The 16,433-nt window shown below is 45.4% G+C and overlaps 1 protein-coding gene and 1 long non-coding RNA gene across 3 annotated transcripts in view; one reads left to right on the top strand and one right to left on the bottom strand.

Annotated features, from left to right (window-relative positions):
• The first annotated feature begins 424 nt into the window (after nt 1-424).
• LOC125167232 (uncharacterized) lies at nt 425-9,748 on the top strand. Of its 2 annotated transcripts, XR_007152709.1 has the most exons (7): nt 425-824; nt 2,790-3,156; nt 3,731-3,851; nt 4,296-4,551; nt 5,432-5,541; nt 8,719-8,808; nt 9,477-9,748. It is a non-coding gene; the product is annotated as an uncharacterized LOC125167232 (long non-coding RNA). The 2 variants fall into 2 exon arrangements; XR_007152710.1 differs by lacking the exon at nt 9,477-9,748 and having other exon boundaries at nt 4,441-4,551; nt 8,719-8,801.
• Nucleotides 9,749-13,221: 3,473 nt separating this feature from the next.
• The window catches only part of RBPMS2 (RNA binding protein, mRNA processing factor 2), a 32,365-nt gene continuing 29,153 nt past the window's right edge, over nt 13,222-16,433 (bottom strand). Inside the window, exon 8 of the mRNA XM_047864033.1 lies at nt 13,222-14,443. The gene's annotated coding sequence lies outside the window, so the exon portion shown is untranslated. The remainder of the gene's footprint in view (nt 14,444-16,433) is intronic.

The following is a 16,433-nucleotide window of genomic DNA, read 5'->3' as shown; positions in this document are numbered from 1 at the left end:
CACTAATGTCTCACTACTCATGAGATTCACTTTTATATTCCTTCTTTCTTACCTTCATTTTCATCATCCATTACTATAATCACTCTCTTGCTCTGTCTCCTCCAATTGTGTTGGCTTCTTTGTCTCCCTCTATCTCCCCGTCCACCACTCACACTCTGTCTCTCTCTCTCTCAAATAGACATTAAAACAAAATCAATACCTCAAAGTAACCAATCAGGTAATAAGAGAAAAAGGAATAATAGAACATCACCATTTTGTAAACCCTCAATGAGATCAAGATCATCAATAGCTTTAATGTTACAAAGAAGAGACACTTGAAGGTTATGTGCCTCCTGATGAAAAGACACAGCACCACCTATGGAGTATTCTTGATGAAAACCTGAACCTGAATCAAAGCAAGCCTTTATATCTAACAACCGTTTACAGAAAATGAAAGGAGATAGAGGAAATGGTTAAATGTCACCATAAGAATGCAATCAGCAAAATCCTGAATAGGAAATTTCTGAAGGACAAAAATCTCTATTTCTTCACCAAAAAGGGGGTGATAAAGAAGTGGAGAGGGAAGATCTGTAAATTATAATAGATTTAAGAGAGTTGTCCATCAAGTGTAACATTAGCTCTTTGAGGATGGTGCCATATAGGCCATATGACATGATATATGACAATCACATGACAACCTGACATCACTATTAAGTGATGATATCACTATTAACCTCACATGCCCACACCCTTGATTCCACCTGCCCCCTCAAACCTTGTCCCTCCCCAGGCTTGCCCATGTTTCCCATCTTCACAAATGGCCCCACCACCATCTGGTTGCTCAGGTAGCTACCTAGTTGTTGTTACAATTCCTCTCTTTCCTTCACCCCTCCCCTCTTGTATCCAACACATCATAACTAGTCCTGTCATTTCTGTCTCAGAAGGGGTATATTTCTTTTCCATCTCTTCCACCCTGATCCAACCCACCACCATCACTTGCTCGGATCACTGCAGCCTCCAAATGACCTCCTGTCTCCTTTCTTGCCCTCTTCCAGCCCATTCCTTCCAGTGCCACCAGGATGATTAATGTTTTAAGTATTTTAAAAATATGGGTAGGTGGTGGGGGGATTGGATGAGGGTGGTCAAAAAGTGCCAACTTCCAGTTATAAATAAGAACCAGGGGTAGAACGTACAACATGATGGCTCTAGTCAACACTGCTGTGTGATGTATAGGGAGGTTGTTAGGTGGATAGATCTGAAGAGTTCTCATCACAAGGAGAAGAAAAAACATATACTAATTTGTTATTGTTTTGGTTTTTTTTTTTTTTTTGTCTGTGGTTTTTTAAAATATCTCTGTGAGGGGCGCCTGGGTGGCTTGGTCGGTTGGGCGGCCGACTTCGGCTCAGGTCATGATCTCGAGGTCCGTGAGTTCGAGCCCCGCGTCGGGCTCTGGGCTGACAGCTCAGAGCCTGGAGCCTGTTTCGGATTCTGTGTCTCCCTCTCCCTCTGCCCCTCCCCTGTTCATACTCTGTCTCTCTCTGTCTCAAAGATAAATAAACGTAAAAAAAAAAAAAATTAAAAAAATTAAAAAAATATCTCTGTGAGATGATGGGTGTTAACTACATTTACTGTGATAACCATTTCACAATGTATGTAAGACATCACTATGCTGTACACCTTAAACTCATACAGTGCTGTATGTCACTTACATCTCAATAAACCCAGAAAACAAAACAAACAAAAAAGAAATCATGTTGAACTCAAACACAGGGTACCTACCATGTTCCAGAAATGAGCTGTTCATGCTCAGAAAAAAATAAACTAGCTATTTATCTCGAAAAATAGATAGATAGATAGATAGATAGATAGATAGATAGATAGACAGACAATAAAAATCAGAATATAGATCATGTCGTACTTTAAACCCTCCAGTGGCTTCCTAACTCGTAATAAAATAAAATCTAAATTCCTCACCTCTCCGTCAGTGATCGAAGGCCTATATATACCAAGCAAGTTAATTTATTTGCTAATTCAAAGCCAGTGAGTGGTGGAGATAGAATTTGGACCCCAAATGGCCTGATTCTGTACTTTGTCTGGACCTGAGCCTCCTGCATATTCTGATGCTTCCTGCATCCCTCTCCTTCCTGGAGTGACTCTGGCTCCTTTTCAGGGTCTCAAACATGACAAGCTCAGGGCACTTATTCCCACTATTCTCCTGGCCCAGATCTCTCTTTCCCCAGATCTTCATAAGGCTGGCTTCCCATCCTTGAGATCTCAACTAAAATGCTACCTCCTCAGAGAGCCCTTGGGAACATCACTAAACCCTGGGCATTCCCTTCACATCAACTGTCACATCTGCTGTCATTAGTCAGTTGTTGCCTTGTTCACAGTCTCTTACGCCCTTTAGACTGGAAGCTCTTCAAGGGTGAGATGCAAAAAAGCCTGGGCTGTAGTAGACACTCAAGTGTAGACACTTTTTTTATTTTGATAACATTCAGTGACTATTTTGTGCAGGCAGACTTGTGGCATCGTTGGAGAGACGTGATTTACACGTACAAAACAAACTAGAAGCAAGCGCAGATGCCAAGATTAGTGCAAAAGAGGGTTGCTCAGCCCCTCAGTGCAGGAGTTTAGAAGAATAAGCATCAGCTTCTTTGCTAAGAACAAAAGACAATTCAAATATCACTTTTTCAAGGTGAAAATAGACCCTGAGGTACTAAAAAAGTAGACAAAAATAGAGGTTCCAAAAGGCCCAAGCAAGAAGATTAGGACATCAAGTGACTGATGTTTTTTCTTCTGTTCCCTCTCAGGGCTATGCCAACACTGCCTTTGCAAATCGTAGAAGGTTTACAGAAAGACATTGCCCAGGAGTCAGAAAACCTGAGAGTCCCAGTTTTCTCCCTTTTACTGGTTGTTGCTCTTGGGCAATGCACATGCGCTCTTTGTGCCTGAGCTTCTCACCTACAATCTGGGAGTTTGGGAGTGGGCTTTTGAGCACTCTTCCCTGCTCTCAAGACTTTAGGCTCCCAAGTGGCCCCTTGCATATGGCAGAGCTACACAGGGACAGAGATCGCTGCAGGAGGGAAGCCAAATGTCAGGGGAAGGAGACTGGGATTCAGGACTCATCTCATCTCTCAGGAGAAAGGGCCTGAGGATTGGCCTGTTGTCATCTATCTGGTGAGCTCCCCTCACAAACTCTAACTTCTAACCTACTTACTCCCTACTCCCTGAGACAGGATCTGGGGAAGAAGGGGAAGCCTGGCTTTTAGAGGTGGCAAAGATTACTGAGGAATCCTGCCCCTTGGCTCCCAGGGCAGGAAGTGCCAGGCAGAAGGCAAGGCAGGGGAAAGCACTAGAACCGAGAATGAGCAAAGAGCAGTACTGCCTGGGGCGTGGGGTTCCGGACCCAAGGAGAACATTATTTGAGACCAATAAGGAAAGAGAAAAGTAGTGGTTCCCACCGACTTCCCAAACCAAGGAAACTGGAAATGACTAGTAATTCCTTTCTGTTCCTCTGAGAATATGGCCCCAACAGGCCTGTGAGCGCCTCCATCCCCTCCTGCCCCATCAAGACGGCTCTGCCCAGAAGAGAGAATGAGGACTCCCGGGGGCTCTTGTTCCAGCACTCTCTCTATTTTCAGGACTTGCTTTCACCTCTGGAAAAAAAATTCAGGAAAAGTGACCCCTCCTTCCCACACATACCCACTGACCAAAATTTCCATCAAAGCCTAGCTTCTGTCCCTCATGCCAGGAATCATACCCAAGTGGAAGCACAGACATCCCTGGCCACCATACAGCAAGGAAGGGGCCAACCCAGGAAAGGGGTGAAAGGTGATGTCAGCCATCTGAAGTTTCCCAGGGATGGTGAGAAGGTAGTGGGGAAGGTCTGAGGAAGGCAACCTTCAGCAACAGCCACTGAGAGGGAGGGGTGTGCAGTGGGAGTAGAGCAGCCAGGGGCTGGAGCCCAGGGCTCTTGGCTCGGTGCCCAGTCTCTGATCTGCTGCATTGTTCAGCTATTTCCTTCCTTGGAAGTAGTAAGCGGGTGGAGGGGACCAGGATTGCATGGCTGGGAGTAAATGGAGCAGGGTGGAGCTTCCATTGGGGGAGGGGGCCTCCAGTCTGTTCCCATGACCAGCTGCCCTTCCGGCAGCCAGGGGACTGCGTGGGAAAAGTTCTTGGAAGTGCTGGGGACAGTGTGTGTGTGTGTGTGTGTGTGTGTGTGTGTGTGTGTGTGCGCGCGCGCGCGCGCGCGCGCGCACACGTGTGTGCACAAGCGCACTTTTTCATTTGTGTCTGACTGCCTTGCTTGGATTTAGTCACAAGACAAAGCCCTTTGAGACATAGTCACCAGTCTATGTTCCCACTGGGCTGTGCCCTGGGAGAGGCACAAGAACCCGCCCCAACGCCTGAGAGAGGGATACTGGAGGCCTAAGACCAACTCCCTGAAGTCTTGACTTCTAGTGAATCTACATTGGCTGACTTCCCCGGATTTATGAGGATGCTTCTGGAATCTTCTGCAAAGCTTCCAGCTTCCTGGCAGAACTCCATTACTAGAGGGATGTTGGAAAGCAGGTGGGAACCAGACATGGGGAGTGGAGTCAATAATTCTCACAGCATCTCCCTAAAAAGCCTAGAATCCTTCATAACCACAGATCTTAGAGCCAGGCAGCATGCCAAGAGATTATATGATGGTCCAGTACTCAGCCTTCAGACAAGAAGCCTTAATACAAAGGTCACAAACTAGCAGCACACAGGTGAAATGCATCCTGTAAACACATGCCTTGCTTAGCCAGCACAGCACTTAAGAAATTTTTGAACCAATTTTGAAAGATTTCACACAAAAATCCCAATTTCTATAGTCTCTTGAAGAAATCAGAAGATATGGCTAGACTGATGCCCTATTTCCCCAAGACAACATTGACTGGGCTGAGTAATGACTGCTCCCTTAGAAAGAGTGTGGGCTGTCCATTCTCCCACAGTCCCTACGGTCCCATTGTCCTCAACACTGAGGCTAAGTATCACTTGCTGTTGCTCATCATACTTGTGTGATTACTACATAGTTTTCTGGGCCTTTGTCTCTATCAAAAGGGGGAAATAAAGGAAACCAAGAGGGCCACCTGTTTCTAGAGAGAATATTTCTATGCAGCAAGAATATCCATGAGCAAACAAAGATGGGATTGGGTGTCCTTCTGCCACCTTTTCTGCATCATCCCCTCCACTTTCCAGTGACATGCTTAATGCCACCCTCTGACAATACTATGTCACATGCTTTGTGCCAAAATTGTCCCCCCACTCCTTCCCTCACCCCCAAATCATACTTCTCCTTTTCTCAGTGAGCAAATTCCAGCTGTAAGCCTACAAAAGTAATGTACTGGAGAAATCCCCAGTACCTGCTTGCTAATGACCCTGTGATAAAGCTGAAACTCCTTACCTTAGGTGTTCTCTCATGCAGCACCCTGCAAGATGTGCATGTGAATATACAGAAGCACACCTGAAGGAGCTAACACCAAACTGAAAACCAAGGTCACCTCTGGGGAGGTGAGGAGGAGACCAGAAATGGAGGTGATGGTCCCAAGCTTATCCCTAAAGCTTTAATATTTTACAAGGAGATTATAATCATGCATAAGATGCCTTAGCCTGCTGTTAGTCTCACCTCAGTTTATCTTTCCTGCTTATCTCCATGAACTGATCGACTCACAGTTTCCTATTCCCCAATTTTTGTGCCCATAGCTTTTCTCTTTTTCATACCCAGAATGCCTTTCTCCTCCTCCTCTACCAAGCCAAATCCAGCCCATCACTCAAGGCAGTAGTCTTTCAAAAATGTACCCCATGAGGGCGCCTGGGTGGCTCAGTCAGTTAGTCGTCTGACTTTGGCTTAGGTCATGATCTCACAGCTCATGGGTTCAAGCCCTGTGTCAGGCTCTGTGCTGATAGCTCAGAGCCTGGAGCCTGCTTCAGATTCTGTGTCTCCCTCTCTCTCTGCACCCCCATTCCCTGCTCACACTCTGTCTCTCTCCCTCTCTCAAAAACAAATAAACATTATGGGGCGCCTGGGTGGCACAGTCGGTTAAGCGTCTGACTTCAGCCAGGTCACCATCTCGCGGTCCGTGAGTTCGAGCCCCGCGTCAGGCTCTGGGCTGATGGCTCGGAGCCTGGAGCCTGTTTCCGATTCTGTGTCTCCCTCTCTCTCTGCCCCTCCCCCGTTCATGCTCTGTCTCTCTCTGTCCCAAAAATAAATAAACGTTGAAAAAAAAAATTAAATAAATAAATAAACATTAAACATTTTTTTAAATTTAGCCCATGAACACCCTAAACAAAGTTTTAAATTATGTACCCCTCAATAAAACAGGTTTTTAAAAAACTATATATTCTCTTGAAGTTAAAAAAAAATTTTTCCAACTAGGTTTAAATACGGTTGACCCTTGAATACAGAGGGGTTAGGGGTACCAACTTCCATACAGTCAAAAACCCACATACCACTCTGACTCCCTCAAAACTTAACTACCAACAGCCTAGTATTGATCAGAAGCCTTACCAATAACATAGTCTATTAACACATATTTTGTATGTTGTATGTATTATATACTGTGTTTTTGCAATAAAATAAGCTAGGGAAAATAAAATGTTATTAAAAAAACATAAGGAAGTACTGTACTGTAAAAATGTACATATAAATGCACCCTTACAATTTAAACCCACATTGTTCAAGGGTCAACTGCCGTTGCAAAGGGTATGATTTCTGGTGTAATGGAAATATTTACATTTTGTGTTATTATTATTTTTAAGTTTTTATTTATTTAAGTAATCTCTCCACCCCACATGGGGCTTGAGTTCATGAGCCTGAGATCCAGAGTCATGCTCTTCCAACTGAGCCAACCGGGTGCCCCGTTATCCACATTTTATTTATTTTTTAACTTCTTTTTTAAAGTTTATGTATTTATTTTGATAGAGTATGTGCGCACAAGCGGGGGAGGGGTAGAGAGAGAGGGAGAGAGAACCCCAAGCAGGCTCTGTGATGTCAGCGCAGAACCCAACACAGGGTTCGATCTCACCAACCATGAGATCAGGACCTGAGCGGAAATCAAGAGTCTGACACTTAACCAACGGAGCCACCCCAGCACACCCGCCCCCCAATATTGACATTAAAAAAAACTTATATTACATGTATTCACTGGAATCACAGTGATTTGATACTCATCATCACCATTTGCGAATTGCATAAGCAAGCTCTTAGAGGAAAATTTACATCATTGCTTTTGTCCTTGAATTTTCTTTCCACTTCTCCCATATAATGCTATCATAATGTAATACATAGTTTATGCTGGAAAATCTTTTATTTTTTTTAATATTTACTTTTATTTTTGAGAGAGAGAGAGAGAGACAGAGTGTGAGCAGGGGAGGTACAGCAAGAGGGGGAGACATAGAATCTGAAGCAGGCTGCAGGCTCTGAACTGTCAGCACAGAGCCCGATGTGGGGCTCGAACCCACAGACTATGAGATCATGACCTGAGCCGAAGTCAGATGCTTAACCGACTGAGACACCCAGGCGCCCCTTGAAAATCTTTTATTGATCATCAAACAATACTTCTCTGCCATAAATATATATGTTTATATTTATATAAAAATTAAAATTGTATTCTTTTCTTATTTTTTGTGGCCATAAGGCTCCAGAGTTTACAATTTTCTTCTGGATTGACTTATCATTACAATTATTATTAGTTTACTGTTTGTCAAACAACATAAATATATTGCAAATGTTGATAGAGCATTATTAAACATGAGTAAAAAAAAGTTTTAAAGTAAGTTCTATGCCCAATATGGGACTCAAACTCATGACCCCAAGATCAAGAGTCCCCTGCTCTACTGACTGAACCAGCCAGGTGCCCCAAATAGTAAAATTTATAAAAAATACAACTCGAAAGAAAGAAAGAAAGAAAGAAAGAAAGAAAGAAAGAAAGAAAAGAAAAGAAAAGAAAAAGAAATACAACTCATATTGAAATAGTCATATACATGCTGGAATGAGACAGTGATCAGCATCAATTTTATCTCTACATCCTATTTTTATAGATGATAATGCTGAGAAATCTCGTTCACATAAACATGTACATGGGAATTGAAGAAGTTTGGGCAGGGTCGCTCAATTCCACCTAATCATTCAACAGGTGACAAATGAATTTGTTTTACTTCCTTCAATTGTGGAAGGCAAATATTGGGAAATTTTGATTTGCAGAACAATTTGTTGCCCAGACAACCCGAGTCATTTGCTTTCTCAATATTGAAATCACTATTTTAAATTGTTTCTTTGGGGGCACCTGGGTGGCTCAGATGGTTGAGCGGCCTACTCTTGATTTCAGCTCAGGTCATGAGCTCACAGTTCATGGGTTCGGTTCATGGGGTCTAGTCTGGCATTGGGCTCTGCATTGACAGTGTGGAGACTGCTTGGGATTCTTTCTCTTCCTCTCTCTCTGCTCCTCTCCTGCTCCCACTCTCTATCACTTTCTCAAAATAAATAAATAAACTAAAAAAAAAAAATTGTTTCTTTGGAGCCCCAGAGATTTTTACACACCAAGGCAACATACCAAAATGAGAGTTAGGATGGGCCAAAGATAAGTCTTTTGTACAATAGTATAGGTTAAATTATGCTATAGTAACAAGTAATACCAAAAATCTCAATTGTTTAAACCAACAAAGATTCTTCTCCCCTCTGTCTCCCAAACTCACAATACGTATCCATCACAGGTCAGCTGGGGGTTCTGATCCATGCCATCGTCATTCAGGGATCTAGACCTCATCATCTGAAATGTCATTGGTCACCATGGCAGAGAGAAGGTAAGGAGAATCATACGCTGGCTCTTAAATGCTTCCACCCAGAAGACACATTTTTGCTCATGTATCATTGTCCAAAGCAAGTCACATGGCCACACCTGACTTCTAAAAGGTGGGAAAGTACCTACAAGAGAACAGGGAACATGGATGAGCAGCACTGATGGTTAACACACTTGTCTTTTGTAAAATGGGAGCCAAGAAATTGTGGAAATGAAGGGAGGAGACGCGTTCACAGGCACAGCCTAGTCCTTGAAGATGATGTTCTGGAAGTTGATTCCCGTCAACATAACCCTGCCACCTACCCTTCGCTAAGAAAGCCTTTTTGCACCTCTAGGGGTACATGTGCCCAAGTGTGAAGACCACTGCTGCCTTTGTGAAGCCTTCCCTTCAGATCCAGGGACCTCTTTGAGTTCCTGTCATTATTGCCTCTACTATCCATTTGGAAGCTATTAGAGGAGTTAATTACATTTTCATATATGTGTTTCATGTTTTCCTAACAAGTTGTAGTTTCTTTGAGGATGGAAACCATATGTAAGTTTTTATACACCCCATATTATCTAGCAAGAACAGTTAGAACTTGTGAGTTCTGCTTGATGGCTGAATTGGTCACTTTTCTTGGTATGCTTCAATCTCATCTGTGCAGTGGGAATAACAAGGCTTCTTGCCCTTAGGATCACAATCAAGATGACAGAAGTAAAAGCTCTTTCCATCCCACTCTCTCTTTGACCTGACAGGGATCAGCGTCTTGAGACTCCACTTCTGAAAAGCTGTATGTAATGATGAGTCATTAAAGGCTCTTGAAACATCTGTGGAAAGTGGGTTTAGGAAGATGAGCCTGACATTAGTGAATGCTGGGTGGTTGGGGAATCCGACAGGTGGGTGGCGAGGCAGGGACAGGGAGTCCAGGTAGAAAGTTGCACTTCAGAGGTGATGCAGGGAATGGCGAGCCACATTGCACCCTCAGGGAGTGACCCCAGCTGACTTCCTGAAATTCCAAACCTGGAATCGGGGCTGAATCGGGTGGTAATAACAAACCTCATGCTTCTGCCAGTCAAAACCAAGCGTTCTCTGCACCCTGACACTGCCCCCTGGTGGCCTCTGGAGTCATTGCCAATACAAGGAAGCCGAATTATCATTAGGGGGATCTGGGATTGATGTGGGTGAGGACAAGATGGCCAAAATTGCGGCTGTAGGAAAGGAAAGGAACTAAGGAGAGAGAGGAGGGGGCCATACACATGGGTTGGGTGTAGGCCGGGGGGAGTTTTTATCCCTGGACTTACTGCACAAAGTGAAAACCAGAAAGAGTCTTTGAGATGCAAACAACAGCACAAGGGCATGGTTTAGCCCATGCAACTGTTTTCAAATTTTTGGGTTAGTTGCCAACGTCCCAAATCAGGTAATTTCACATTAAAATCGGAATGTCCAGTTTCTCTTGAAAAATCAAAAACATCAAGCTATATGAGGCCACCATCCTGCTAAGCAGCAGCTAGCTGGGGCTGAGAGCCTTTCTGTCCCTTTCAGCAGGGCAAAAGCTTCCCTGTCACCCAGTCACCCAGGCTGCCTTCCTCAGTTCCACTGCCCCCTTACCCTGAAGGCTGGGAGTTTGTAACTCCTAAGTGGACATTTCATGCTGGAGAGCAGGGTCAAAAGGTATCAGGATGGGACCAACCAGTCATCCAATGCCTCCAGAATTTATCTATTACACATCATCCAGGGGAACCTGGGTAGCTCAGTTGGTTAAGCATCCAACTCTTGGTTTCAGCTCAGGTCAATGATCTCACAGTTCATGGGTTTGAGCCCCGTATCAGGCTCCGTGCTGGCAGTGTGGAGCCTGCTAGGCATTCTCTCTCTCTCTCCTCTCTTTCTGCCCCACGGCTGCTCATGTGCACATGCTCTCTCTCTCTCTCTCTCTCTCAAAAATAAATCTTGAAACAAAAACAACAGCAACACAACAGAAAACAGCATCCAGCATATGCTTGAAGACCTTTGGGGACAAGAAAATCACTGCCTATTAAAGCAGCCCATTGCACCTTCGGATAACTCAGACTGCTTTCACAGGGTGGGAATGTCTGTCGAGGTTGTATTCTCTTGAGGATACAGGCCCAGAGAGAAGAGACTTGCCTACAACGTTGTCTCAAAAATTAAGCAGACACTGAGCAGGCATGTGTGAGGCACCACCAAGTGCCCGAGACTATGCTGGTGAGTGATGGTGGCATGACCTGTGCCCTAAAGAAACTTCCAGTCTGGGCAGAGGTGGGCCAGGTTTACACAGATGGTATCAATACCTAGCAATGCTGATATAGTGACATCTGGGAATAGTGCATTGAAAGAGATCAGTCCAAATTTGAAATTCCAAGTCTCCCAGACATGAGAAATTAGACATGTAAGCTCTGAAAATATCAACTGTGGTTATAAAGCTCTGTGCCACTCCTGGCACATTACTACAGACATCTGGGAGTTGTCTCCATGAGCCAGAAGGGCATACAGGCAACTGACTTGATCTTCTTTGAAACAGTGAGCCACGATACCTGAGTTTTATGTCAGTTCTGCATAACTGAGTGAATTTGGGCACATCTCTTTGCCTCTTAGGGCCAAGGCTTCTCCATCTGTGAACACAAAGGGCTGAATCAAATTTCTCAGGGCTTAATATTTACTTTCATATCCCCAGTACCAGCATAGTAATGGGCTATCTAGAATACAAATTCAATAGGTGCTCCCTAAATGTTTTTTTGTCAAATTAATTAATTATATGTTTGTTTATTTATTTTTAAAAGAGAGAGAAAGAGCAAGCTGGGGAGGACAGAGAGGGAGAGAGAGATCCCAAGCAGGCTCCACGCTTTCAGCGCATAGCTAGACGCAGGGCTCAAACTCACAAACCTTGAGATCATGACCTGAGCTAGAACCAAGAGTCAGACCCTTAGCCAACTGAGGCACCCAGGCACCCCTAACTTAATTTATTTTTTAAGTAAACTGTACTCCCAACGTGGGGCTTGAACTCATGACCCCAAGATCAAGAGTCCCAAGCTCTGCCAACTGAGCCAGCCAGGCGCCCCAATGTTAACAATGCTCTCTAAATGTTTGTGATTGCCTGCTGACTCTGCTTCTGGGTGCATTACCCAGAACAGAGGCACTCAGAACAAATGGGCCCTGGAGTACCGCTCCTCCCCCTCTCCACGCCCCTCCCCCTCTCCACGCCCCTCCCCCCCCCCCCCCCAGTTCCTCCTGGGAGATTAAAAGGGAAAAAAATCCGCGTGAGTGAGGCTTGTGGACATTTTTTTACCACAAGAGGGCGCCAGAGCACCACTCCACCATCCTGGACCCTGGGAAGAGGGAGGCCCCATCAGAAGCCACTTAAGTAGTGCTGTCTTGGGTGAACAGAAATGTCACCTCAGGCACCACTGGGGGCCGAGAAAAGATTCCTGAGATGTAAACACAAGAGGACATAGGACAAGGAGGCAATGGAGGATGTGGAGGAGGGAGGACAGGGAAAGAGCCAAAGAGAGAGAAAGGGACTCGCTGGAGTCACAGAACATGCCTAGAGATACATAAGGAAATGAGACCTAGGATGAGGTAATACTGGGGTCCCATGTTACCTCAATTTCATAGGGAAAAACCTCTCTCTGAGCATCTCAGAACCTGCACAGTGGTCAACAAATGTCTTCACTTGACTGCACAGTAAAAAAAGGGCCAGAAGACAGATTGGGGTAGATCCTGAATGCCTGAATTTGACCATCAGCCCATAGGCTCTAGAGAACCATGAAAGAAAGTCCTTCAAAACTATGAAAGTGATATTTTGGAATGATTCATCTGCGGCTATGGACAAGAGAGATTTAAATATATACGTCCATAGGGGCACCTGGCTGGCTTAGTCACAGAGCATACAACTCTTGATCTCAGGGTCATGAATTCGAGCCCCTCGTTGGGTGTAGAGATTACTTAAACAAATAAAAACTTTGAAAAAATAAATATATACGTCCATGAAGAGTATATGCAAATAAACTTGGGGGAATTTGATCTTTGGGAAAAATCCTAGTGGAGATCATCGCTTTGTGAACGGTTACTCCCTCCTTATTTCCCTTCCTGGTGCTTCTCTCTTCATCTCTTTCCTGAGACCCAAATCACTTTCCAGGAGGCACACTGTTGATTCCAGGGAGGAGAACCTGGGCATGGAAAGAGAAACAGGCACAGCTGAGAAGCCTCTATCAGGAGAGGCCAACTTTAGCAGGGGCTGAAATCTAGGGTGTCCTGCTCTGGAAGTTGAGGGGTTGCCTTGGGGTGAGAAATGGGGGCATCTCCCTCCACACCCACATCTTAAACCACCCATGTAGCTGTTCTGAGAAGCCAAGCACAAGACCACAAAACATGTCTCCAGAGCAGGGTCTGGACTCTTAGGGGAGGGGAGGCAGAGAACAGGAGGGCAGCACCCAGGAGGAAAAGGGAAACTGAGCCATTTGGAACCATTGACTTCTAAATCTTTCCCTTCCTGGTTACTACCCCCTTAAGTAGATCTATAGCCCAGACCCCAGGCTGCACCCAGAGAACAGGAGCTTTATTCTCCACCTCAGCGCCAAACACAGGCGACATGGGGAGTATACGTTCAATAAGAGTTGGTGGCAAGGATGAATGACTGCGGAGAGAGAATGGATGGTAATAGGGGTGGTCCTTCCCCTTGGTGACAAGAGCCAAATACAACTTTGGCAACTCTCCAAACTGGAACTTCCTGTCTGTGAACTGGAGGTGGTTGTTCCCCAGACCACTTCCCAGGGCAAGTGCAAAAATCAGAGATAAGAGTGCTTTGTGGCTCCAGGCTGTAGACTTAGCTCCTGCCTTCTCTCCTAGCCCCATGATTTTAAGTTACTGAACACCAAAAACTCAAGTATTTCGTCTTGAATGATAAAAACTACTCATTCAGGCAACATTGTGAAGATGCAGTTGCTTACAAATGCTGACAAGATCACCAGATTCCAACATCAGTAGTTGCTGTAGGTACATGTGTAATCCTGCTCTTGCCAAATTAGGAAACACGTCTACCTTCAGAGATTTCTGAGCTCTGATCACCCTTATCCAGGTTTTTTCCCTCCCACATACTGTAATGGTTGGAGCCTTTGGTTTTTGTTTGTTTAGCCTCTTTCTTAACCAGGTAACTAGAGAGCTTTGGGTCACTGCTGGCTCTTCTTCCTGCCCAAGTGGTTCCCAGTTCCCATGAGGCTCTCCCAGAGTCTCCCAGGAGCCCTGGCTTTTGTGGGACCCTGTGGCCCAGAATTGCAGAGAAGCATTTAACTCTGGACAGGGATGCCAGAAAACAGGGTCTTGAGCCTTTTGCTTTCTGTGGGACCCTCTTAACTTCGGTTTCCATAGCTGCAAAAAGTAGATAATGCCTTTCATGCTTATCTCATAGGGCTTTTATGAGGATCACCAGAGATGGTGTATGTGAATATGTTTTGTAAACTGTAAAGCAGTTTATGACTATATTAGTATTAGTATGACTGCTATAATTGTCAGAATTCTCAGATCCTACCAGCTAGCTTTGGAGGCTTGCAGATGTTCTCTGGGATTCCTGGGCCCCTGCCATCTCCTTCCTCCACCACTCCTCCAGGTAGAATGTGGGGCTAAAAACCTGTTGAGAACCCTTGATCCACTGGGAAAATAACCAAGGAGTACATAAATTAGAATCAACTCAAATTTTATTACTTGTTAAGGATGAGAGAAAGATGACCAGGTGTTCTTTTAAAGATAACCATAGCAAACTGTTGAGTACCTACTGTGCTTTAGGCATATTCCTTACTATCATTCCTCTGTTACCCTCATAATACTGTGAGAGAAGGACCCAGATTCAGAGGGAAGAGATGGGCTTTCATGGAATGATACAGCCATTTCTTATATGAGACTCATCTTACTAAACTGTGTTGCATTTTCTCTACCCCAGGCAGAAATGGAAATACACTATCTTGGTTCTTGCATAAGCAGAAAGCCAGATGGGTCCTATAGGCCAAAAACCTTACCCCCTAGGTTAAAAGGCCAGAGAGACAGCACAGGGCTAGATAGGTCACTGAGGGCTTCTCTGTGTCCCATAAACCGGGAGCAGCACCCAGTATCCTGGAAAGAGATCAGTCCAGACTGAGACCAAGATTCCCTGGGCAGAAAGCAGAGAGTGGCATGATAGGAAACCTGAACTCTAGTCCTGGTTTCTGGAACTGCTGGGATAGACTTCCAAGCCCATGGCCATCCTGTGGCTGCAGCCTCTCTGCTAAAGGGTGTGTGTGTGTGTTTCTGGAATGGTCATGCAGGGGATGGGGGTGGGGGGCAGTGGAAGGAGCCAGGCTGGGAGTCAGGAGACACGAGTGAAGCATGCCTTTGCCATTGTTCTTATAACTTTAGAGCAAACCACTTCCCCTCTCTGTTTCGATTTCCTCATCTGTAAAATGGGAGAGAAGACTGGACTAAATACCCTCCATGCTAACATTCTGATGGTCAACGGTCCCTCAGAAAACCAGGTGAAGTGGTTTGCTCCAAGACCAAGGGGCACCTGACCTCACTCACTGACCTCTCTCCAAATGCCTGCAGGGACTCCCACTACCCAACCCAATCAGAAGCCAGACGATGAGGGAGCTGTGGGTGTTGTCCACACTGACTAGAGAGTATGGTAGGGCTGGGTGATGGTCAAGGAGACCCAGGAGAAATGCCTTAGGAGCTCAGGCCTCTTTCCTGTCCCATTGCCAGGACAGTGATCTGCCCAGATTCTCCCTGCTCACAAGGGTGGGCCCTCAGCTGCTATATCCCCTCCTCTGTTCCTCAGGGAAAACGTCAGAGAGCAGGGTCTGCTCTCATGAAGGTGGCCCATTGACTGGAGGGGTAGGGGCCCGGAAGCCTATAGCTGGGTGAAGAGGTTTTTGCTTCTTCCTCCCAATACTTTGTAGGAAAGTCTTTCTTCTTCCATGTTTACATTTCCTTCTAGGGTTCCCTTCTGGTACTTTCCCTAACCCTACTGAGGGGCTTTGCCCTATTTCTCAAGAGTATTTGCATTCTAACAAGGAGCTCCTCAAAATCAAAAAAAGCTTTATTCCAGAACTCAGAAAAAGCTCAGCAGGGCACATGCATGACAGGCAGAGGAGCGGGGAAATGGCAAGGGACGAGGGAGTCCCCTTCCCTCCTGAGACTTCCGGGACCCCAAGGAGCCTAAGCCTTTACCCTGTCCTGTTTCTCAAGGAAGCTGTCAGGCCACACAGCCTAAAAATTCCAAACGTGGACTGGGAACTTGCTCTCCTACAAAGCCTACAAATTCAGGCCAGGCACAGGGGACAGCCAGGGGCTCCCCAGTGCCTCAACAAGTATCCATTTACACAGGCCTCACTTGTGTGAAGAGGAGAGGAGATGCATGTACTTGTGAGGATCTCCTCTGCCATGGAGACCATCTCAGTGCTGCTGGCAAGGGGTCCCTGAGCCAAAGAACCTTGGTTGTTCCCAGATGCCTAAAATCCTTTCAGAAAGGAAAGAAACCTTTCACCTGTAATCAGATCAGGATTAAACCCCTCCAAGAAGGAAGAGGTGCTTTCTGGAAGGAGCACAGAATGGGAGACAGGGCCTGGCTGCTTCTGACTGATCTTCCTGTCCTTACTAGGAAGTCATTG

The sequence above is a fragment of the Prionailurus viverrinus genome, chromosome B3 (genome assembly GCF_022837055.1).
Source record: "Prionailurus viverrinus isolate Anna chromosome B3, UM_Priviv_1.0, whole genome shotgun sequence".
NCBI lineage: Eukaryota > Metazoa > Chordata > Mammalia > Carnivora > Felidae > Prionailurus > Prionailurus viverrinus.
This window is presented reverse-complemented; position numbering and strand designations above follow the sequence as displayed.